At 47.1% G+C, this 23,302-nt stretch overlaps 1 protein-coding gene across 4 annotated transcripts in view; it reads left to right on the forward strand.

Moving 5' to 3' along the window:
• Positions 1 to 203: 203 nt before the first annotated feature.
• Positions 204 to 23,302, forward strand: part of TLR5 (toll like receptor 5) — a 29,603-nt gene continuing 6,504 nt past the window's right edge. Inside the window, exons 1-4 of one of the 4 annotated variants that reach the window (XM_057534225.1) lie at positions 204 to 294; positions 647 to 807; positions 1,948 to 2,164; positions 9,490 to 9,650. The gene's annotated coding sequence lies outside the window, so the exon portion shown is untranslated. The remainder of the gene's footprint in view (positions 295 to 646; positions 808 to 1,947; positions 2,165 to 9,489; positions 9,651 to 23,302) is intronic. The other 3 variants (XM_007172033.2, XM_007172034.2, XM_007172036.2) reach the window with 3 other exon arrangements.

Here is a 23,302-nt window from a genome sequence, read left to right on the forward strand (position 1 = left end):
GGTGCCCTATATTCTTCCTCGTCAAACGGACCCTTTCGACGGTCCCCGCAGCCGCAGGGTCTCCGGGGCGCATCTGAGGAGCGTCAGGGCTGGAGCAGGAGGTCCACTTGCCAGAGAGAACGCAGAGGTTACCTGGGCTGCGGGGCGGGGCTGGGACGAGGGCGGGGCTGGGACGAGGGCGGGGCCTGTCCGGGGGCGGGGCCGGCGGGGTCTTCTGGGGCCCTGCCTGGGGCGCCGCTTCTGCGGCTGGGAGGAGCGAGACTTGGCGCGCGGCGCCGGGAGACTTCCCCAGAGGTGAGCGCCTTGCGGTGCAAGAGAGGAGGGGCAGGGCGGGGACCCGGAGTCCCCAGGGGTGGGGGGCGGGGATCGGGCCACTTGTGGCCATCGGGCGCCTCTTCCCCTCCAGGGGCGTCCTGGGCTGTTTCCAGCTCTCCTCCTGCGCCCCTGGCGCCCATTCCCTGGATCCATTCCCAGGACCGCGCTCTTGGCTCCTCGGGGCCCCGGGGGTGGGGGCAAAGGGGGAGCACGTAGATACCTTGCCGGCGGGACTCGGGAAACCTTGGCTGTGAAGAAGTCACTTGCATCTCCACCGTGGAACAGTGCTATCAGACTTTCTCACTTTCACTTTCGTTCCCACCCTGGGAAGGGGCAGGTGGCTTCACTATCTTCCTTGCAAAAGGGAGACAGCCGCCTTCAGCAGAGCCATGGAAATCCGAGAAAGTTACTGAGCCGCTCAACAAAAGGCTTTGAACCTCCGCCTCTCCGCCCCCATAACACCAGGTAGAGCAGCCTGGCAAAGCCTCCAAGGTAAATATTGTTGACTTTTATGTTCAAAAAAAAAAATCTGCCTATGAAAATAAGAGCACAGTGGCAGTGCTCCTGGAAAACCACAGCTGGAACGACATTTTTTAAGGGGTAAGGAAGGGGGTTAGTTGATTGTCTTGGGGGTGAGGGGTGCTATCCCAGGAAGTCTGCTGAGGCCATGTTGGGTGGGAATTGGTGGCGGAGGCTTTCCCTTGCAGTGGGTTAGCTATGTAGTCACTTAGTGTTTGGAACACCTATCCAGCACCGGGACCCACAAACAAGCAAGTAACCCCAGTGTCCTTCAGGTAGGCACTCTTGTCGAGCAGTGACCCAATCAATACCGCGCCCTGTTTGGCTGTCAGGTGTATCTGGGATGTACCCTCTTGCTCAGTGCCTGGACGAGGGCGATAGTGATTCCACGCTGATGCTGGAGAGCTGCCCTGGGGAGCAGCCAGGCCTTTGCCAAACGTCTGTTGTTCGATCACTTTTCCCTGCATTTACTCAGCCAGGCTGAGCACTGACAAATCTGTCCAAGATCTCCTGGACCCTCTGACTCACTTCACCCTTGTTCTTGTGGACAGAAGACAGTGGCCAGCAACTTCCGGTTGTGCCGGGCACAGCCAGTCTGAAAGGGAACCCTGGGACAGGGCCCTGGGAGAAGGTCTGTGGTGCTCAGTGCTGATCCCTGAGTTGCCGGATTGTGGAGACATTCCAGGGGGGTTCCCAGAGGAGGGGCCCAGGCCAAAGCTAACTGCCCAGCATATTTTAACAATCCCTATGCCCACACCATGCATATCAACCCGACCGGTACTTCCATCCTAAATGACATCACAGGATCATCCCCTTGGGTATTATAGCTCTGAGCAGAGCAAGAAGCCTTTAGATTCTGTTGTCTGAATGAAGAGCCATCCCTGCCAGCTTTCTGGGTTTGTTTCTGAGGAGGCAAGACTTCTGAGGAAGTTGTGTCCCAGAGCCTTCTTTGTTGATTTCTCCACATCCGGAAGTTTGGCGTTGCTGAGTGTTGAAATCAAAATAGGCCTGTTTGTCTATTCATGCTCATAGACTTGGAGAGCAAGAAAACACTGGAATGTACAGTTACTGAATCCACATGTGTTTGCTTCCCTTTTTTGTTTCGTGGAGAAGAATGCAGAAAGCAGATTCAAATCTTCAGTCAGGTCTCAAACTTCAGGAATTCCCAGCACTGGTCTTGCAGCGCCCTCCCCCATATGGGGGCCACGACCCACACTGTGCTCAGCTTTATGGGACCAACTCAGGTTTGAGGCATTGTTCCTGCCCTTCAGAAGCTTCCAGGTTCAGGGGAGGAGAGAAAACCAGCACCTGCGTAACAATTAGAGAGCAAGTAAGTGAAATTAGGTGTTGTCATCTGCTGGTTCAAAGAAGACAGCCCATGTGGGCTGGAAAAGGCAGAGAGGGCTTCGGGAGCTACTTGGTCTTCAGCTGCATTTGTTATAGAAACAACAGTCAGGCACCAGGCAAGGCAGAGGGCAGAAAGCCCAAGGATAATATGAAGCTCAGACTAAGCAAAGGCACTCGCTGCCCCTCCCCCATGCAGTCCCAATTCCCTGCCTTCCTCCCCAGCCCCGCCTCCTGCCACTGTCGGTCCACCCCTTGCCCATACCACACTGACTGCCCATGGCGCTCTGACTAGGCCTCTTCTGCATGCCTCTCTCTCCCTACGCTTGCTCTCCTGTGCCCAGAATTCTCTCTGCTGGGGAATCCTCTGGGTTTGGTTTTTTTTGTTCTTGTTTTTTGGGTTTTTTTGGCCATGCGGCATGTGGGATCTTAGCTCCCCGACCAGGGATCAAACCCGTGTCCTCTGCATTAGAAGCGTGGAGTCTTAACCACAGGGCCACCAGGGAAGTCCCGGGAATCCTCTGTTTTTTAGGAAGCACCTCAAATAGCACCTTCTCCAAGGAAGACTTCCCTGGCTGGCCCCTTCCCCAGTCTTCAGGCAGAGTTGGGGGCGTTCCTCCTTTGCCCTCCGCTGCACCTCGCCTGCACCTCTACTGAAGTGCGTACACCCTGTGTTGCCCAGTTGGGTTGAGGGGTCTTTGCCCCACCTACAGAGGCGGGGCTGTGTCTCACTCAGGTCGCGGTCCTCTGAGCCGGCGTTGGTGTCTGGCACATAGCAGGCAGCATTTGGTAAATGATTCTTGATTGAAATTCAGCCAGACTTGGGCACTGTGAAGCACCTCACCTACTTGCGGGTTAAGCACTATTATTGGGAATTTAAAGATTGGATAAGTTTGGTGGAGGAATTCGCGTTTAATGTGGTGGCAGTACTCAAAACACTTAGCAGCCCCCTCTGCCTCAGAACAGACTTCGAGGACCTTCTTGATCCAGCCCCAGGGTGTCTTCTCCAGGCTCACCTCCCACCAGCTCCCACCTTGAACCCACAGTGTATTCCCATGCCTGGGCTCCTCCTCTCCCTTGACGGTGTTGTTTGACAGCCTCTGCCGGGAATGCCCACTGCTGTCCCGAGCTTACCCCTCCCCATCCACAGGGCTCAGTGCTCAGTGTCTATATCCCCTGGGAGTAGAGGTCCCTCAGGCTGGGTTTGCACGTCCTCCTTCGTGCCCCGCTGCCCTGCCAGCACACCCTCTCACAGCATCCCTCCCTCTTGTGGCTGCGCCCCACCCCGCCCCAGCCCTGACTGTTAGCTCCCTGATCACTGGGACTGGATTCATCCTTGATGAAGCCCTATCAGCTTACAGCCTTCCTGGGAGAGAGTGCCCAATAAACATACATTGGATGGAAGGCTGAACCTGGGTGATGAAAATGTAAAAGGAAGGACAACACTAGGGACATCTGAAAGGAAAACAAGTAAGATTTGGTGATGAGTAATATAGAGTAAAGGAGAAGGTTGGCTCATAACCTGTGAGGCAGGGGGAAATTGATTCACACGAGAGTTGGGTCCCTGGCCCAGGGAGAGGTCCACCCACATCCTTCTGAGCACTGTGCAAAAATGTTTCTGTTTTCTGGAGGATTTTCAAAGACCAAAATATTGTTAAGTCACTTTGGGGCATTATTGCATCTGAAGTTATTGCAGGACACCCAAGTGGGGATGTCCTTTAATCAGCACTTTGAATACGATTCAGGTCAGGGTTAGGGGGAGATGGTGGGAGTGTAGTAGGGATGGTCCAGCATGTGAAAGCAAATGTGATCACTGCCAGAAGAAGCTAAGCCGAGAACAAGGTCTAGGGGAAAACCTACATTCTAGGGGCAGGGGGCGGGAGAGAGGAACTGATGGAAAACAGAATGACAGAACGAGAGAAGAAAATCAAGGAAGCCAAGGGAGGAGATAGTTCAAGAAGAGATGGGCGGCCAAAGCTGTGTGTGCCAAAAAGAAGAACAGAGAGATTCAGGCAAGAATAGATGAGAAGGAGGCCAAATTCGAGAGGGGAGCTCCCACAAGAAAGCCAGGTCTCTTGGGGTCAGAAGAGGCTAGGTTATTGGGCAGTGGGATCATTGGGTGGAGTCTTCAGACCTCATGTCTGAGGAATTTGCCCACAAAAGGATAGATTTTCTCTCAGCAGGGAGGGAGGAGTGGTCATGTCAAGAGAAGATAGTTTTGTTTGTTTTGTAAGAGATTTAACCACAGTTGAATGCAGGAGGGAAGGAGCCCATTTATGCTAAGGAAAATACATAAATTCCCCGCTTCACATTGATTGTATTTCATTTAACCTTCCTCCCCTCCCTTCCCCACAGTTGTCCCAGAGAACTCTGATTTGGGGTAATCTCCAAAGTCATGGTATTGCCAGATCCAACAAGAGGGTATTGCAACCTGGAAACACCTGGTTCTCACCTCCCTGGCATGCCGTAAACTTGTCTCAAGTGCCCCATACTTGACTTTGCTTCATAACGGTGGGGACCAGATGTTTTCTCCTTGACTGTGCACAAATTCATGACACCAGCAATAACAGCAAACGCAAAAACAGCATTTACACTGAGCCGGACTCTGTTCTGAGTCCCTATGGGGTGGGTATTGTTATTATTCTCATTTTTCCAATGACAGAAATGAGGCCCAGGGAGTCCACCCAATGACACAGCGGCGAATGGAGAGCCAGGGTTCCAGCTGGATGTGTCTGGCTTCAGGGTCCACGCGCTTAAACCACTGCACTGATTCAAGATGAGCAGCTCGTGCTTTACTCTAGATGAATGTTCACGGTCCCGACACTACTGCACGATTCTTAGTCCTTGCGCTGCTGACAGCATGACTTATCCAAGGTCACCAAACCCGTTACTAATCTATCTATCTGTCTATTCATAGTAGGTTAGTCTAGCTTTAATAATCAATAAATGATTTACTAGTCAATAAATAATTTAATAGTCAACGAATAATCTACCATGTGCAAGACACTGCAAGGGACCCAGAAATATGAGCTACATGTATCATCTCATTTAATCCTCATAACCACTCCATTCTGTAGACAGGACAACTGAGCCAGCATTTGAACTTGGCCATAATGAAGGCAAGATTGAAAACCACTTTCAGCCCTGATTTTCTGTGTTCTGAGGTTCTGCCTCAACGTGGTCCGAGACTTAACTGGTTCTAGAAAGCCCCAAGGCTAACTTTACATTCTTTCTCAACACACAAAAGGATTGCAAGTATGAATCAATAAGACGCTGAGGTGCGTAAGAAATAACTGCCTCTCCTTTTATTTTCTAGAGATCAACTTAATATCCGTTTGCACCCTTTGTCTCACCAGGCTGGCAAGAATAGAAACCACCCCAGGGTGGTGTCATAATTTCTGGATCTTACGCAGTGCCAAGACCTCGGGGCAGGGCTTAGGGTGATCCTACTCACCAGTCTGGTCCATTCAGGTTACCACTGAGCATGCTCCTGACCCTGCCTCCCTGGCAGTCTCTGCTGCTTCTGGACCACACGGCCAAACTCTGGGGACTTGCCAAAGTCCTGTCCTCCTGGGGCCCCCAGACCTCTCTTCCTTTCCTGTTTCTTCCAAACCTCACTGTTTTGCCCCTCCAACTTCACTCCTCTCAGGACCTCCTGGAAAAGCCTCTGTGTCCTGGACATAAGTCCCTGTTTGGGAAATGAAAGCCAGAAGATCCTGCAAACTGGAATCAGTCCTGTTACATACCTGGCCTGGGGCAATGACATGAGGAGACTTCTAGAGGGTGGAGGTGGGCAGCGGAAGGTGGAAATACAAAGAGGGGGAAAAGTTTTCTACTCTCAAAAGATTATCTAGCCAAAGAAGCAGTTCCCTCTGAGAGTAAATTCCTAGGCGGGAAAAAGTTGCTATTCGAGGCTAGGATATATGTGGATCCATTTTATTTATCCATTTTATTGGTACATCAATACCATTGTTTTCCATAGATATTTTCAAGAATATCTATAACAGATTTGCAAATTTGCTGAAAGTGGGGGGCGGGTTGTGATTGTGTCCTGGTCTGTGATTGCTGTCATGATACTCAGCAAGTCTCATTAGATAACTTTAGGGTTTATAGGCTGTGAAAATGCTTCCAGTTCAAACTTGCCATCATACACGTACAGAAACAGGACAAGGGAAGTTTAACTTGTCAAGGATGCCCAGGTGATGGCTGAAGGAGGGCTAGAACCCAGGTTTCCCCTCTCCCAGCCCAGAGATTTTGCCATATCTCATGCATCTTGGAAGGGACCACCCACAGCGCTGAGGAGCCAAGTTTCTTGCTGACCCCTCCCCCATTCAGAATGGAGCACAGCCACCCCGGGCAGCCTGCCCAGGGCAGATTCCACATTCCACGCACCTCCCTGGGGGCCCTGGACGCTGGGCACGTAGCAGGAATGCGTGCTTCCAGCAGGGGCGTGTTTCCCAGCCCTGCCTGCCCTGCTTACAGTCCCTGGGGCACCGCCAGTGAAATCATCCTTCCTCCTCTGCAGCCGGCAGGCCTGGAGATGCAGGACCCCCTCCTCCTGGCCTGACTCCCTCCCTCTCCCTTCCCTCACCTCTCACCAGGGGGTGTCTCCCTCAGCCGCAGAGCGGACTTGATTTTACCAGCCTAGGGAGGTTTCTCTTGATGCTCTTGTTAACCCAGCACAGACTGCAGATCCCTCCCAGGACGGTTCTCAAGTGTTTTGTAATCTCTTCACATTTCCATTCCCTGTGTCTAACGGATCATAGTTTAATAAGGTTTCTCTTGCCCATGCCTCCCCCCAGCTGCTTCCAATTTACATCACAATCCAAATGATTTTTGCCGCTCTTAGCGGGTTGCCTGTGTCATTACTTTCAGGGGAGGCAATATCAGACTTCCCAGCTCTCCGTCTGCTCGGGCTCCTGACCTCGCAGCTGCCCATCTTTCCTGGCAATTTACTTTACCCCTGAACACACGGGGTTTAGCTGAGTTGCATTCGGGGGGCTGTCAGAGTCTCAGATGTTAATTTTCTAATTGAGGATATTGGTGCTGCCTGAAGCTGAAGACAGAGATGTTCAATTCCTTGGTGAGCTATCTGTTCCCAAGGATTTTTAGATGCGTCACGCTAGTTGTTAGTTTTTAATAACCGCTCGGATGGAATTATTTCTTTCAATCAGATGCTTTAAAACTGTGTGCTAAAGAGTTTATAATGTGCAGACAGAAGAGAAGCCATTTTTGTACCTGAACCATTTGGGTCTTTAACATCCTGCCTTCAGACTGTCATGCCTCTGGATGGTGCTGTTTTTGTTTTGGTTTGGGGGGACTGCCACCTGAAGATATTAAAGACAACAGGGGAAACTTTTACATAATTTCCCATGACTGCAGAAAGGAGAAACACCAAATCTCCCCAGCGTATTGAGAAATAATTCCGTTTCCTTCTCTCACTGTTCCCCTTCAGTGGTTTCCAAAAGGAATACATTTCTGGTGAGGTGCAGTTGGATAAATGATGTCTGTCTACTTAAGCAAGCAAGAAATATTAGAGGATGATACATCAATAACGGGGCTCTTCATTCGGAATCTGGAGGGTCCTCAAAAGCCTCTGTGGATGCTTCCCCAGGGAAGTAGAAACTATTATTGTTGCGATCTGTAGGTGATTTAAGCTGGCACTCAGAGAGGTTAAGCACTTCCTCAAGGTCACACATCTATTAAATTGTGGGGCTAGGATTTGAATCCAGCTACAAACTTAGTTGTCATTTTGACCTTTCCTAAAAATCAAAATTGTGTACACTGCCCAACAGATTCAGAGCCTCAAAGGGTGCATGGGGATGGGGGAAGGGGTGGGTAATTCCTTCTAAGGTGCATGCCAAGGAAGAAAAGATATCACAGTCCTGTTTTGAAATTCAGTCGTGATCTCCTCTCCCTGTGCCAGCCTGCCAGGAGCACTTGCGTGCTTTCTAAATGTAAGCGAGCAATAGGAACTTCTCAGCGGGGCTCAGTTCAGAGCCCCTGGTGGCTTCCACACCCCTCAGCCCAGACTTTCCAGAGGCCCTTGGAGGGCTCTTGCCTTGGTCTCCGCCCTTTGTGCGCCCCCTGCTGGTCTCCAGGAGAGGCGCCTGTCCGGGAGCCTGAGAAGTGGTACCCAAGCTCTCCTTTTTCCTTAGCTCCAAGTAAAACGATGTGACCTGCCCAGCTCCCCTGCCTCAGAAGCCTCAAATAACCCTCCTCGAGCACCATCCAATGCTTCAGGCTTCAGGACTAAGAAGAATTGGGGGCGAATGTATGGTCCCCTTCTCAAAAGTGATCATGCAGCTTCCTGGTCATACTTTATTCCTGGGAGATGAGGCAGCCTGAGTAGTGAGCAGTGAGGCCCATAACAGCTCTCTTAAGTCCCTACCGCACAAATCATGGTCACTGAACCAGCAGCATCAGTATTACCTGGAGGTTTGTTAGAAATGCCGAATCTCGGGTCTTTCCCCAGACCTGCTGAATCACAATGTGCATTTCAGCAAGATCTCTGGGTGATTCATAGGCAAATCATCCTTGGAGGTTCTGTATCTATTCTGCAGTGTCCACAATTTTGATTTTTTTTCTTTTGAAGATCAAAATGACAACTAAGCTCACAACTGGATTCAAATCCTAGCTCCACAATGTGATGGATATGTGACAGGCACATGCTTAACCTCTGAGCCAGAGTTCAATAAAATGGTGAAAAGTACTATATGTCATTCTTAACTTTCAGGGCCCATCTCATCCTAAATCTGAGACCCAATAATTATCCAGTGTCTCCTAGCTCAACCACAGTTTACTTAATCATACTGCTTAGAAATGTCAAACCCTGATGGCAAACCTAGCTTTTTCCCTAGAAACCCACAAGCTCTCTGCTCCCTGTGGAGAAGACGGTGGATTGTCCTCATCCTGTGTGTGGGTCCCCAGTAACTAAATGACCACAGAAACGTCATGAAAGGGACATCTGGGTCCAAGGGAGGTGCTTCCTCACCACCACTGTGACAATAAAGATGGAGTGGATTATGAAAGTATGGAGTTCCCTCCCTGGAGGGACAAGGAAGAAAGCCCCCCTGACTAATTGGCCCAGAGGCTGGGCATGAGATTTCTCCAGGTCTCTTCAGCTCTGATGTTCCAAATGCCTCGATTTACCAAAGGGTCTTGATCTCTTTCAATTAAAATTCCCCTTAATCAGAGACACACCTAAAGTTTTAAATACCCCTACAGAGAAAATCACTGTGTGGCACAGAAGAACATCTACGTAATATTTTCTGTTTCTCCCTCCTAATTAGCTTTCCTGTTCTCCCTTAGGAAAACAAAAGCCCTTTCTCTCGATTCACCAGAAAAACACTGACGACCATCATCGCTGCTAGGAGGTCCCATTGTCTCAGAAACTGAAGACTTTAAACAATCAGGGACCCCGTGCCTCTAGAATAAGAACATACTAGAAGCCCCTTCTGTTAGGACTGGACGTAAGTACTCCTGATGACAAGCACTCTCCTTCAAAATGTTAACGGGGAACATATCACCGGGCGCTTCAGTTGTGCTGTGTGCCTCAGGGGTACCGCATGAGCAAAACTGGGTCCTTACCCTCAGGAGATGGACAATCTGGAGGAGACAAGATGTGATGAAAATGCCATCGTGAAAATGGACACAGAACAAGGGAGGGAGATAAAGTGCCTGTAGGAATATGAGAACCGTTTCACGAAAGAGTTGGCTTCTGGGGTAGCCTGTGAGGGGTGAGTTGGAGTTGGGTAAGCAGATGAGATGGGAACAAGCATTCCAAGCCCAGGATCAGCATAAGCAGAGAAATTGGATCTCTGGGCTCCAGTTTCACGTTGGGAGAAGGTGAGTTATCCCTGGAGCCCAGGCAAGACTAGATAAGCCGGAAGGTAGATTGGATGGAGTTTCCCCTCTGTCCGATGGGAGGGTTCAGGCGCTAAGGGACCTCTCTAATCAGCCATTCCAGGAATAGATTATCATCCACAGTGCAGTTTTATGCCCTGAAGAGTTGGGTCATTGTGGGCAGGAGGAGCTAGTGAAGATTTCTGGTCAGAGCCATGCTCTACAAGCCCCCTCACTTAGCTGAGCGAGAGATGCAGGTGTCGGGGTCAGGCTTGCTGTGGGCGATCAGCTGGAGGGGGTGGGCACTGCAGCAGCCCAGACAGGAGGCAGGGGCTGTGGAGCTGAGCAGCACAAACAATTGGAAGTGAGCGGAATCGATGCTGGTGGTGGTGTCCTGAGATGAACTTCACAGAATTAGCCACCATCTGCATTGATGTACTTGAGGCTTCTTCCAGTGGGGGATTAAGGAAGCTGGTCTGACTTCACCCACCTTGTTAGAGTTTCATATGTACTGAAGATGGAAATAAGGGTCCACAACCAAAGATGAATATGGTGCAGTGTTTGATCAGAAAGGCTATAGCCCCAAATGCTCTGAATTTGGAGGAAATGCTACAGATGCCCAAGAGGATATTTCAAGGTATGTCCAGATGAGGAGGAAGAAGGAAGGGGCAAGCCCCCTCTCAGAAGCTGATGGGATCATAAGCACAGATAACCACCCCCAGGTAGGAGGGGAGAAAGCAGGCAAGCTGCAGCTGCTCTGAAGAGCTCCAGGCTTTCCCCCGCCTCAAAGCAGCCCATCCGAGGGATCCAGAGTGCAGATGAGCCCTCAGCACCCTGGCAGCTGGCCCTGCGGGCCGTGAAGAGGGAGGAGGACCCAGAGGCAGGATGTGGCAATTTCATTCATTCAACAGATATTTACAAAATAACTACAAACCAGTGAGCTTGACAGCAGTTGTGGACAAATTCCTAGAAGAGATCTGGCCCAGGGTCTGCAGCTCTGAGGAAAGGTGGCGGGAACCCCGGCAGGTCAGCATAGGTTCTGGAACAGCAAGTCGTATCAGACTCAGCTCATTTCCATCCTGACAGGGTTACCAGCTTCCAGCAGCCCAGGGAACTCAGCAAGGCATTTGACTGAGTTTCTTGTTATATCCCCTTCCACCCCGACACATGAAAGGGAAGTTTCTCGCTGGGCTAGACTCACTAGACAAGCTTTGTATCGAAGCATCATGCACACGGAGAGATGCAAACAAACCCTAATGAGACCCCCGGGCACCAGCAAATCAGTAAACCGTTCTCCTGAGGTCGCACCAGTGCACAGAGACCCAGTGTGCTAATTGTCTGCTTCCTCTCTGGAGAACCAAATACCCCTACAGAGTCGTCAGGCTTTGCCCTGCTGTGTGAATCTGTGATGCTCATGGAAGCTGCTGATGACTGTCTCCCCTCGGGCGTGTGATGGGTCTGAGGAGAAGGGTGGGTGGGGAGCACGCTTTCTTTTTTTTTTTTTTTGCATGAATGGACTGCCAGGTCTGGCCGTGGAGTGCCTTTTGCACCCAGGTGTGCACCAACAAGCTGCCCTCTCTGGCCGGACCAGCCTGAGCTGCCTCAGTCCCACCACACACTCTAGACCCTGGAGCTCACCTCCCAGTGGCTCCGCAGGGCACTGGCCCCAGGACGGGCCACAAGCCCTCCTGTGGGCCTTGCTGGCGGACACAGAGAGTCACTGGATGGCTGCGGCATGTGCCACGTCAAGAGCCAGACCTTCCTTCTCTCCTAGAAGTAGGAAGCAAGGTCAACATCTTCTGAGAGGGCCAAGGCCAGGCAGGATGGGTGAGAGAAAGCTGGTGAAGGTTTGGAATCACTCCTTAGGGGTAGGAGAGAGGGTGACAGCACGATTGGATTCTGCACATTAAGTGTGGGCACCAAGGCGGTTTTTCCTGACAGAGCAACAGCCACCAGGTGTAGGCGCGCAGAGGGCAGGTGGCTGGTATAGACAGATGGGATAGCAGAGCAAGGAGGCATCCGAGTTGGAGGTGTTGAAAGAGGGTTTGAAGAGAAGGTCTGTGGAGTCTAGAACCATGGGGAGGTGTAAAGAGGCGGATGCATTTAAAGGTCACGGAAGGTTCAAGGGGAATTACGGGGCCGTCAGAGAGTCAGTGTAGTGGAAGGAAGGGCCCAAGAGACCTGGAAGGAGGAAGGTTGTGCTGAGAGAGTGGGAGAGAACTCAGCATTTCAAAGGGACCATCTCGGGCTAGGGTGGGCCTTCACGCGGAGCTGAAAGGGGCGAGGGGCTGAGAGGCTCACCTTCCCCTGGGAGCCAGGGCTCATACCCTTTGTGACCCAGGGCAAGTGACCACAAGATCAGCAGACGATGACCAAGAGGTGGGCTACAGCAGTACCCCTGTACTGACCCACTTGTGCAGCCACGCCAGAGACGCTAGGCTTAGAGGGTAGACAGAGCTGTGTGCTCTTAAGGAAGTTACTTAACTGCTCTGGGCCTTAGTTTTCTCGAGTGTATAGATGGGGAGACAATGATACCTCCCAAAGACTGGGAGGATGAGGGAAGGGGGAAGCTCAGAGCTCTGTGGGGACGAGCATGTAGGCGAAGATGCCCACTGTGCGGTATTGTAGTTATTAGGTTATATTTATTTCCTCCCTCCAGAAGTGAGCCCAGTGGTTCTCAGATGTTGAGTGTGCATCAGAATCACCCAGAGCGCTTGATAAAACAGCCTGCCAGGCGCCAGCCCCAGAGCTTCTGATTCAGGAGGAGGTGGGGCCCCAAGTGGTGCTGATGCTGCTTGTCGGGGACATCACTTGGGGCATCCCTGCTCTAGAGTCTTTCTAGAAACCTTGAGACCCTTGCAGGTAGGGACTCCCCAGCGTCCAGCAGTGACCAGCACAGAGTGGGAGGCTCGGCCTGGGAAGAGTTACTCTAGGACAAGCACAGATTCTCAGTACAGCAGCTGGTCACCACGAAAAGAGGTGGTGTTGAATGAAAAAGAGGACACCCAGGAGAGCCTCAAAGTCATGGTGGTTTGTGGAGGAAGCTGGACTTGTATCTGGGGAGCAAACTCTGAGTTCAAGGCACTGCAGTCACCCATGGGTTTTATTGGAACTGTTGTCAGAGGCGGAATGCTGGGCTGGAAGGACCATGGCCCCGGCGACATTGCAGCCTTCAGAGTTCCCGTTTGCTGGCTTGTCCCGATGGGATGCTGTATTCTGCATCTGGAGAACACGTTTGCCCTGGGAGGGTCCCCGTGTCCACTGGCCTTGAGCCTTTTTCCAAGGCTGACCTTGAACGTATTCACATGTGGACTCAGTCCAGGATTTTTTTTTTTTTAACATCTTTATTGGAGTATAATTGCTTTACAATGGTGTGTTAGTTTCTGCTGTACAAGAAAGTGATTCAGCTATACATTTACATATATCCTCATATCTCCTCCCTCTTGCATCTCCCTCCCACCCTCCCTATCCCACTCCTCTAGTTGGTCACAAAACACCAAGCTGATCTCCCTGTGCTATGTGGCTGCTTCCCACTAGCTATCTATTTTACATTTGATAGTGTATATATGTCCATGCCACTCTCTTACTTCGTCCCGGCTTACCCTTCCCCCTCCCCTTGTCCTCAAGTCCATTCTCTACATCTGCGTCTTTATTCCTGTCCTGCCCCTAGGTTCATCAGAACCTTTTTTTTTTTTTAGATTCCATATATATGTGTTAGCATACAGTATTTATTTTTCTCTTTTTTTAAAAAATTTATTTATTTATTTATTTATTTATTTATTTTTGGCTGTGTTGGGTCTTCGTTTCTGCGCGAGGGCTCTCTCTAGATGTGGCGAGCGGGGGCCACTCTTCATCGCGGTGCGCGGGCCTCTCACTATCGTGGCCTCTCTTGCTGCGGAACACAGGCTCCAGACACGCAGGCTCAGCAGTTGTGGCTCATGGGCCCAGTTGCTCTGCGGCATGTGGGATCCTCCCAGACCAGGGCTCGAACCCGTGTCCTCCGCATTAGCAGGCAGATTCTCAACCACTGCGCCACCAGGGAAGCCCTATTTTTCTCTTTTTGACTTACTTCCCTTTGTATGACAGTCTCTAGGTCCATCCACCTCACTACAAATAACTCAATTTAGTTTCTTTTTATGGCTGAGTAATATTCCATTGTGTATATGTGCCACATCTTCTTTATCCATTCTCTGTCGATGGACACTTAGGTTGCTTCCATGTCCTGGCTATTGTAAATAGAGCTGCAATGAACATTGTGGTACATGACTCTTTTTTGAATTATGGTTTTCTCAGGGTATATGCCCAGTAGTGGGATTGCTGGGTCGTATGGTAGTTCTATTTTTAGATTTTAAGGAACCTCCATACTGTTCTCCATAGTGGCTATATCAACTTACATTCCCACCAACAGAGGGTTGCAAGAGGGTTCGCTTTTCTCCACACCCTCTCCAACATTTATTGTTTTTTTTTTTTTTTTTTTTTTTTAGTTGTTTTGTTTGTTTTTTTATACTGCAGGTTCTTATTAGGCATCAGTTTTATACACATCAGTGTATACATGTCAATCCCAATCGCCCAATTCAGCACATCACCATCCCCACCTCATCGCAGTTTTCCCCCCTTGGTGTCCATATGTCCATTCTCTACATCTGTGTCTCAACTTCTGCCCTGCAAACTGGCTCATCTGTACCATTTTTCTACGTTCCACATACATGCATTAACATACGATATTTGTTTTTCTCTTTCTGACTTACTTCACTCTGTATGACAGTCTCTAGATCCATCCACTTCTCAACAAATGACTCAATTTCGTTCCTTTTTATGGCTGAATAATATTCCATCGTATATATGTACCACAACTTCTTTATCCATTCGTCTGTTGATGGGCATTTAGGTTGCTTCCATGACCTGGCTATTGTAAATAGTGCTGCAATGAACATTCGGGTGCACGTGTCTTTTTGAATTACGGTTTTCTCTGGGTATATGCCCAGTAGTGGGATTGCTGGGTCATATGGTAATTCTATTTTTAGTTTTTTAAGGAACCTCCATATTGTTCTCCATAGTGGCTGTATCAATTTACATTCCCACCAACAGTGCAAGAGGGTTCCCTTTTCTCCACACCCTCTCCAGCATTTGTTGTTTGTAGATTTTCTGATGATGCCCATTCTAACAGGAGTGAGGTGATACCTCATTGTAGTTTTGATTTGCATTTCTCTAATAATTAGTGATGTTGAGCATCTTTTCATGTGCTTCGTGGCCGTCTGTATGTCTTCTTTGGAGAAATGTCTATTTAGGTCTTCTGCCCATTTTTGGATTGGGGTGTTTGTTTCTTTGATATTGAGCTGAATGAGCTGTTTATATATTTTGGAGATTAATCCTTTGTCCGTTGATTCATTTGCAAATATTTTCTCCCATTCTGAGGGTTGTCTTTTCGTCTTGTTTATGGTTTCCTTTGCTGTGCAAAAGCTTTGAAGTTTCATTAGGTCCCACTTGTTTATTTTTGTTTTTATTTCCATTACTCTAGGAGGTGGATCGAAAAAGATCTTGCTGTGATTTATGTCAAAGAGTGTTCTTCCTATGTTTTCCTCTAAGAGTTTTATAGTGTCCAGTCTTATATTTAGGTCTCTAATCCATTTTGAGTTTATTTTTGTGTATGGTGTTAGGGAGTATTCTAATTTCATTCTTTTACATGTGGCTGTCCAGTTTTCCCAGCACCACTTATTGAAGAGACTGTCTTTTCTCCATTGTATATCTTTGCCTCCTTTGTCATAGATTAGTTGACCATAGGTGCGTGGGTTAATCTCTGGGCTTTCTATCTTGTTCCATTGATCTATGTTTCTGTTTTTGTGCCAGTACCATATTGTCTTGATTACTGTAGCTTTGTAGTATAGTCTGAAGTCAGGGAGTCTGATTCCTCCAGCTCCATTTTTTTGCCTCAAGACTGCTTTGGCTATTCGGGGTCTTTTGTGTCTCCATACAAATTTTAAGATGATTTGTTCTAGCTCCGTAAAAAATGCCATTGGTAATTTGATAGGGATTGCATTGAATCTGTAGATTGCTTTGGGTAGTATACTCATTTTCACAATGTTGATTCTTCCAATCCAAGAACATGGTATATCTCTCCATCTGTTGGTATCATCTTTAATTTCTTTCATCAGTGCCTTATAGTTTTCTGCATACAGGTCTTTTGTCTCCCTAGGTAGGTTTATTCCTAGGTATTTTATTCTTTTTGTTGCAATGGTAAATGGGAGTGTTTCCATAATTTCTCTTTCAGATTTTTCATCATTAGTGTATAGGAATGCAAGAGATTTCTGTGCATTAATTTTGTAACCTGCAACTTTACCATATTCATTAATTAGCTCTAGCAGTTTTCTGGTGGCAGTTTTAGGATTCTCTATGTATAGTATCATGTCATCCGCAAACAGTGACAGTTTTACTTCTTCTTTTCCAATTTGTATTCCTTTTATTTCTTTTTCTTCTCTGATTGCCGTGGCTAGGACTTCCAGAACTATGTTGAATAATAGTGGTGAGAGTGGACATCCTTGTCTCGTTCCTGATCTTAGAGGAAATGCTTTCAGTTTTTCACCATTGAGAATGATGTTTGCTGTGGGTTTGTCATATATGGCCTTTATTATGTTGAGGTAGGTTCCCTCTATGCCCACTTTCTGGAGAGTTTTTATCATAAATGGGTGTTGAATTTTGTCAAAAGCTTTTTCTGCATCTATTGAGATGATCATATGGTTTTTATTCTTCAATTTGTTAATATGGTGTATCACATTGATTGATTTGCGTATATTGAAGAATCCTTGCATCCCTGGGATAAATCCCACTTGATCGTGGTGTATGATTCTTTTAATGTGTTGTTGGATTCTGTTTGCTAGTATTTTGTTGAGGATTTTTGCATCTATATTCATCAGTGATATTGGTCTGTAATTTTCTTTTTTTGTAGTGTCTTTGTCTGGTTTTGGTATCAGGGTGATGGTGGCCTCATAGAATGAGTTTGGGAGAGTTCCTTCCTCTGCAATTTTTTGGAAGAGTTTGAGAAGGATGGGTGTTAGCTCTTCTCTAAATGTTTGATAGAATTCACCTGTGAAGCCATCTGGTCCTGGACTTTTGTTTGTTGGAAGATTTTTAATCACAGTTTCAATTTCATTACTTGTGATTGGTCTGTTGATATTTTCTGTTTCTTCCTGGTTCAGTCTTGGAAGGTTATACCTTTCTAAGAATTTGTCCATTTCTTCCAGGTTGTCCATTTTATTGGCATAAAGTTGCTTGTAGTAGTCTCTTAGGATGTTTTGTATTTCTGCGGTGTCTGTTGTAACTTCTCCTTTTTCATTTCTGATTTTATTGATTTGAGTCCTCTCCCTCTTTTTCTTGATGAGTCTGGCTAATGGCTTATCAATTTTGTTTATCTTCTCAAAGAACCAACTTTTAGTTTTATTGATCTTTGCTATTGTTTTCTTTGTTTCTATTTCATTTATTTCTGCTCTGATCTTTATGATTTCTTTCCTTCTGCTAACTTTGGGTTTTGTTTGTTCTTCTTTCTCTAGTTTCTTTAGGTGTAAAGTTAGATTGTTTACTTGAGATTTTTCTTGTTTCTTTAGGTAGGCTTGTATAGCTATAAACTTCCCTCTTAGAACCGCTTTTGCTGCATCCCATAGGTTTTGGGTCGTCGTGTTTTCATTGTCATTTGTCTCTAGGTATTTTTTTATTTCCTGTTTGATTTCTTCAGTGATCTCTTGGTTATTTAGTAACGTATTGTTTAGCCTCCATGTGTTTGTCTTTTTTACGTTTTTTTCCCTGTAATTCATTTCTAATCTCATAGCGTTGTGGTCAGAAAAGATGCTTGATATGATTTCAATTTTCTTAAATTTACTGAGGCTTGATTTGTGACCCAAGATGTGATCTATCCTGGAGAATGTTCCGTGTGCACTTGAGAAGAACGTGTAATCTGCCGTTTTTGGATGGAATGTCCTATATATATCAATTAAATCTATCTGGTCTATTGTGTCATTTAAAGCTTCTGTTTCCTTATTTATTTTCATTTTGGATGATCTGTCCATTGGTGTAAGTGAGGTGTTAAAGTCCCCCACTATTATTGTGTTACTGTCGATTTCCTCTTTTATAGCTGTTAGCAGTTGCCTTATGTATTGAGGTGCTCCTATGTTGGGTGCATATATATTTATAATTGTTATATCTTCTTCTTGGATTGATCCCTGGATCATTATGTAGTGTCCTTCCTTGTCTCTTGTAACATTCTTTATTTTAAAGTCTATTTTATCTGATATGAGTATAGCTACTCCAGCTTTCTTTTGATTTCCATTTGCATGGAATATCTTTTTCCATCCCCTCACTTTCAGTCTGTATGTGTCCCTAGGTCTGAAGTGGGTCTCTTGTAGACAGCATATATATGGGTCTTGTTTTTGTATCCATTCAGCCAGTCTATGTCTTTTGGTTGGGGCATTTAATCCATTCACGTTTAAGGTAATTATCGATATGTATGTTCCTATGACCATTTTCTTAATTGTTTTGGGTTTGTTTTTGTAGGTCCTTTTCTTCTCTTGTGTTTCCCACTTAGAGAAGTTCCTTTAGCATTTGTTGTAGAGCTGGTTTGGTGGTGCTGAATTCTCTTAGCTTTTGCTTGTCTGTAAAGCTTTTGATTTCTCCATCAAATCTAAATGAGATCCTTGCTGGGTAGAGTAATCTTGGTTGTAGGTTCTTCCCTTTCATCACTTTAAGTATTTCATGCCACTCCCTTCTGGCTTGCAGAGTTTCTGCTGAGAAATCAGCTGTTAACCTTATGGGGGTTCCCTTGTATGTTATTTGTCGTTTTTCCCTTGCTGCTTTCAATAATTTTTCTTTGTCTTTAATTTTTGCCACTTTGATTACTATGTGTCTCGGCGTGTTTCTCCTTGGGTTTATTCTGTATGGGACTCTCTGCGCTTCCTGGACTTGGGTGGCTATTTCCTTTCCCATGTTAGGGAAGTTTTCGATTATAATCTCTTCAAATATTTTCTCTGGTCCTTTCTCTCTCTCTTCTCCTTCTGGGACCCCTATAATGCGAATGTTGTTGCGTTTAATGTTGTCCCAGAGGTCTCTTAGGCTGTCTTCATTTCTTTTTATTCTTTTTTCTTTAGTCTGTTCCGCAGCAGTGAATTCCACCATTCTGTCTTCCAGGTCACTTATCCGTTCTTCTGCCTCAGTTATTCTGCTATTGATTCCTTCTAGTGTAGTTTTCATTTCAGTTATTGTATTGGTCATCTCTGTTTGTTTGTTCTTTAATTCTTCTAGGTCTTTGTTAATCATTTCTTGCATCTTCTCAATCTTTGCCTCCATTCTTATTCCGAGGTCCTGGATCATCTTCACTATCATTATTCTGAATTCTTTTTCTGGAAGGTTGCCTATCTCCACTTCATTTAGTTGTTTTTCTGGGGTTTTTTCTTGTTCCTTCATCTGGTACATAGCCCTCTGCCTTTTCATCTTCTCTGTCTTTCTGTAACTGTGGTTTTTGGTCCACAGGCTGCAGGATTGTAGTTTTTCTTGCTTCTGTTGTCTGCCCTCTGGTGGTTGAGGCTATCTAAGAGGCTTGATGGGAGGCTCTGGTGGTGGGTAGAGCTGACTGTTGCTGTGGCGGTCAGAGCTCAGTAAAACCTTAATCCACTTGACTGTTGATGGGTGGAGCTGGGTTCCCTCCCTGTTGCTGTGGCGATCAGAGCCCAGTAAAACCTTAATCCACTTGACTGTTGATGGGTGGGGCTGGGTTCCCTCCCTGTTGGTTGTTTTGCCTGAGGCAACCCAACACTGGAGCCTACCCGTGCTCTTTGGTGGGGTTAATGGCAGACTCTGGGAGGGCTCACGCCAAGGAGAACTTCCCAGGACCTCTGCTGCCAGTGTCCTTATCCCCACGGTGAAACAGAGCCACCACTCGCCTCTGCAGGAGACCCCCCAACACCAGCAGGTACGTCTGGTTCAGTCTCCCCCAGGGTCACTGCTCCTTCCCCTGGGTCCCGATGCACACATTACTTTGTGTGTGCCCTCCAAGAGTGGGGTCTCTGTTTCCCCCAGTCCTGTCACAGTCCTGCAATCAATTCCCACTAGACTTCAAAGTCTGATTCTCTAGGAATTCCTCCTCCCTTTGCCGGACCCCCAGGTTGGGAAGCCTGAGGTGGGGCTCAGAACCTTCACTCCAGTGGGTGGACTTCTGTGGTATAAGTGTTCGCCAGTCTGTGAGTCACCCACCCAGCAGTTATGGGATTTGATTTTACTCTGATTGAGCCCCTCCTACCGTCTCACTGTGGCTTCTCCTCTGTCCTTGGACGTGGGGTGTCCTCCTTGGTGAAGTCCAGGGTCTTCCTGTCAATGATTGTCCAGCAGCCAGTTGTGATTCTGGTGCTCTCGCAAGAGGGAGTGAGAGCACGTCCTTCTACTCCGCCATCTTGGTTAATCTCTCCATTTATTGTTTGTAGATTTTTTGATGATGGCCATTCTGACCGGTGTGAGATGATATCTCATTGTAGTTTTGATTTGCATTTCTCTAATGATTACTGATGTTGAGCATCCTTTCATGTGTTTGTTGGCAATCTGTATATCTTCTTTGGAGAAATGTCTATTTAGGTCTTCTGCCCATTTTTGGATTGGGTTGTTTGTTTTTTTGATATTGAGCTGCTTGTAAATTTTGGAGATTAATCCTTTGTCAGTTGCTTCATTTGCAAATATTTTCTCCCATTCTGAGGCTTGTCTTTTAGTCTTGTTTATGGTTTCCTTTGCTGTGCAAAAGTTTTTAAGTTTGATTAGGTCCCATTTGTTTATTTTTGCTTTTATTTCCATTTCTCTAAGAGGTGGGTCAAAAAGGATCTTGCTGTGATGTATGTCATAGAGTGTTCTGCCTATGTTTTCCTCTAAGAGTTTTATAGTGTCTGGCCTTACAGTTAGGTCTTTAATCCATTTTGAGTTTATTTTTGTGTATGGTGGTAGGGAGTGTTCTAATTTCATTCTTTTACATGTAGCTGTCCAGTTTTCCCAGCACCACTTATTGAAGAGGCTGTCTTTTCTCCATTGTGTATTCTTGCCTCCTTTATCAAAAATAAGGTGTCAGTCCAGGATTTTTATTACTATGTGACCCTTGGAGAAACCCTCCCCAGCACCCATTTGGAAATGAATGAACTGTTTTGCTCAGACAGCGGTCCTCCATGCCCAGCACTCCGACCGCCTGCCGGATGTGAGCTACCACCTGCCAGGAGAAACATTCTCTCTCCAGCCTTGCGGCCAAGCTCAGAATCCCGGATCCTCTCAAAGAGCCCATTATGAGTATTATTTGTTAAGGATCAAGCATTTAACTTAGCCCAGGAGAAGCCCCGGCCCCAGCCAGCGGGATTTGCAGGCTAACCGTGTTGCCCAGGAAGCAGAGGTGCCCCTGCGTGCAGGTTTCCCCGTTGCCCATGGAGACACCACGGCCTGTAACTCACCCAAGGTGAGGCCCACGGCTCTGCTGCGCTGGCAACCAAGTCAAGAAAGGGAACCCACTCTGCTGACGGCTGGGATTAAAGCTAAATGAATTCCACTCAGAGGAGAGGGCTGCCGACCCTTCTCCCTCTGGTCTCATTATCTCAATTAACAGCGTTTGGCAGGAGTATTGAGGCCCGCATTGATTGTGCTCTTCCTGTTACCCCTCAGAGCCCTCGACGCAAGTTAGCCTCAGTAATCAAAAGCCAGTTATCCACAGCCCTCTGAATTTCCTACCAGCCCTCTTCCTCTAAGAGAATCACGGGGCTTCTGAGCTGGAGGGAATCCTTTAGACCGGCGTCTCTCAAAGCATGGCCTGAGGACCACTCGCTTCAAAGTACCTGGGCCATAAAACGCACTACCCCAGCTCCACCTGACCTACCGAACTGAATTTCCGGGAGTTAGGCTCAGGTAGCAGTGATGTTGGTTTTTTCTCTGTAATTTTATTTTCTGATTGTGGTAAAATATACAGGGCATGAAATTCACCATTTTAACCTTTTTAAGTGTCCAGTTTAGTGGCATTAAGGACATTCACATTGCTGTGTTACCCTCACGATCATCCATCTCCAGAAATTTCTCATCATCCCAAATAGAAATTCTGAACCTACAGAATCGTAGCTCCCCATCCTCCCTCCTCCAGCCCCCGGCAACCTCTATTCCACTTTCTGTCTCTCCGAATTTGGCTACTCTAAGGACCTCATCTCAGTGGAATCACACAGTATATGTGCTTTTGTGACTGGCTTATTTCACTTAGCATAACATCTTTCAGGTTCATGTACGATGAAGCATGTGCCAGGATTTCCTTCCTTTTTAAGACTTTATAGTAGTCCATCATATGTGTACCACACTTTATCTCGTCATCTGTCAGCGGGCATTGGGATCGTTTTTACCTGTTGGCTATTGTGAATAATGCCGCTATGAACGTGGTGTGCAAATATCTGTTTGAGTTCCTGCTTTCAATTCTTTGGGGTATATATATATGCCCAAAAGTGGAATTGCGGGGTCCTGTGGTAGTTCTATGTCTAATTTGTGGAGTCAGCAGTTTTAAAGCACCCTGTGTGGTTCCAAGGTACAGTCAGAATTGCAGCCGTGTGAGCCGACCTTCAGAAATCGGAATCACCTGGAGAGATTTAACAACTCAGGATGCCTTAGCCACACCCCAGACCAACCTCACCTCTCAGATGGGACCCAGGTACCTGCATTATTTTTAAAGTCCCCCAGTGATTCTAATGTATGGCCAAGTTAGAGAACCATTGGTTTATACCAGTGATTCTAAAATGTGGGTGTGTACAAAATTCACATACTTGTTAAGAGTACAGACCCCTGAGCCCCCCCCCCCCCAAGAGTCTCATTTAACTGGTCTATTGGAAGCCTGGGCTTCAGCGGGCTTGAGGCTCCCCGGTGGTTAATGTGTCGCCAGGATTGAGAACTTCCTCTTCCCATTCAGTCTCCTGTTGAAACAGGAACCAGCTGAAGCTGCTGGAGGTGACACTATCCACTCGAGTCTCTGAGCCCTTTGGGACCTGAGTCCACACTGGTCCCCAGGGATGATTCCCAAGCCAGTCCCATGGCTTCTCCAAACTCTATCACACAGGCACAGAGGGTAGACTCATATATAGAACCTACTTTTTTTCTACTCTCAGTTGGAACTGTTAGCCTTGAATGAGAGTACAGTCAGTTCTGCTATAATGCTTGTTCTGAAATAATGAATCTGTTCCAGCACATTGACATATTAAGGAACAATACTGATATATTAGGGAAGTTATTGATATATTAGGGAACA

Source organism: Balaenoptera acutorostrata, chromosome 1 (genome assembly GCF_949987535.1).
Source record: "Balaenoptera acutorostrata chromosome 1, mBalAcu1.1, whole genome shotgun sequence".
Classification (NCBI taxonomy): Eukaryota; Metazoa; Chordata; class Mammalia; order Artiodactyla; family Balaenopteridae; genus Balaenoptera; species Balaenoptera acutorostrata.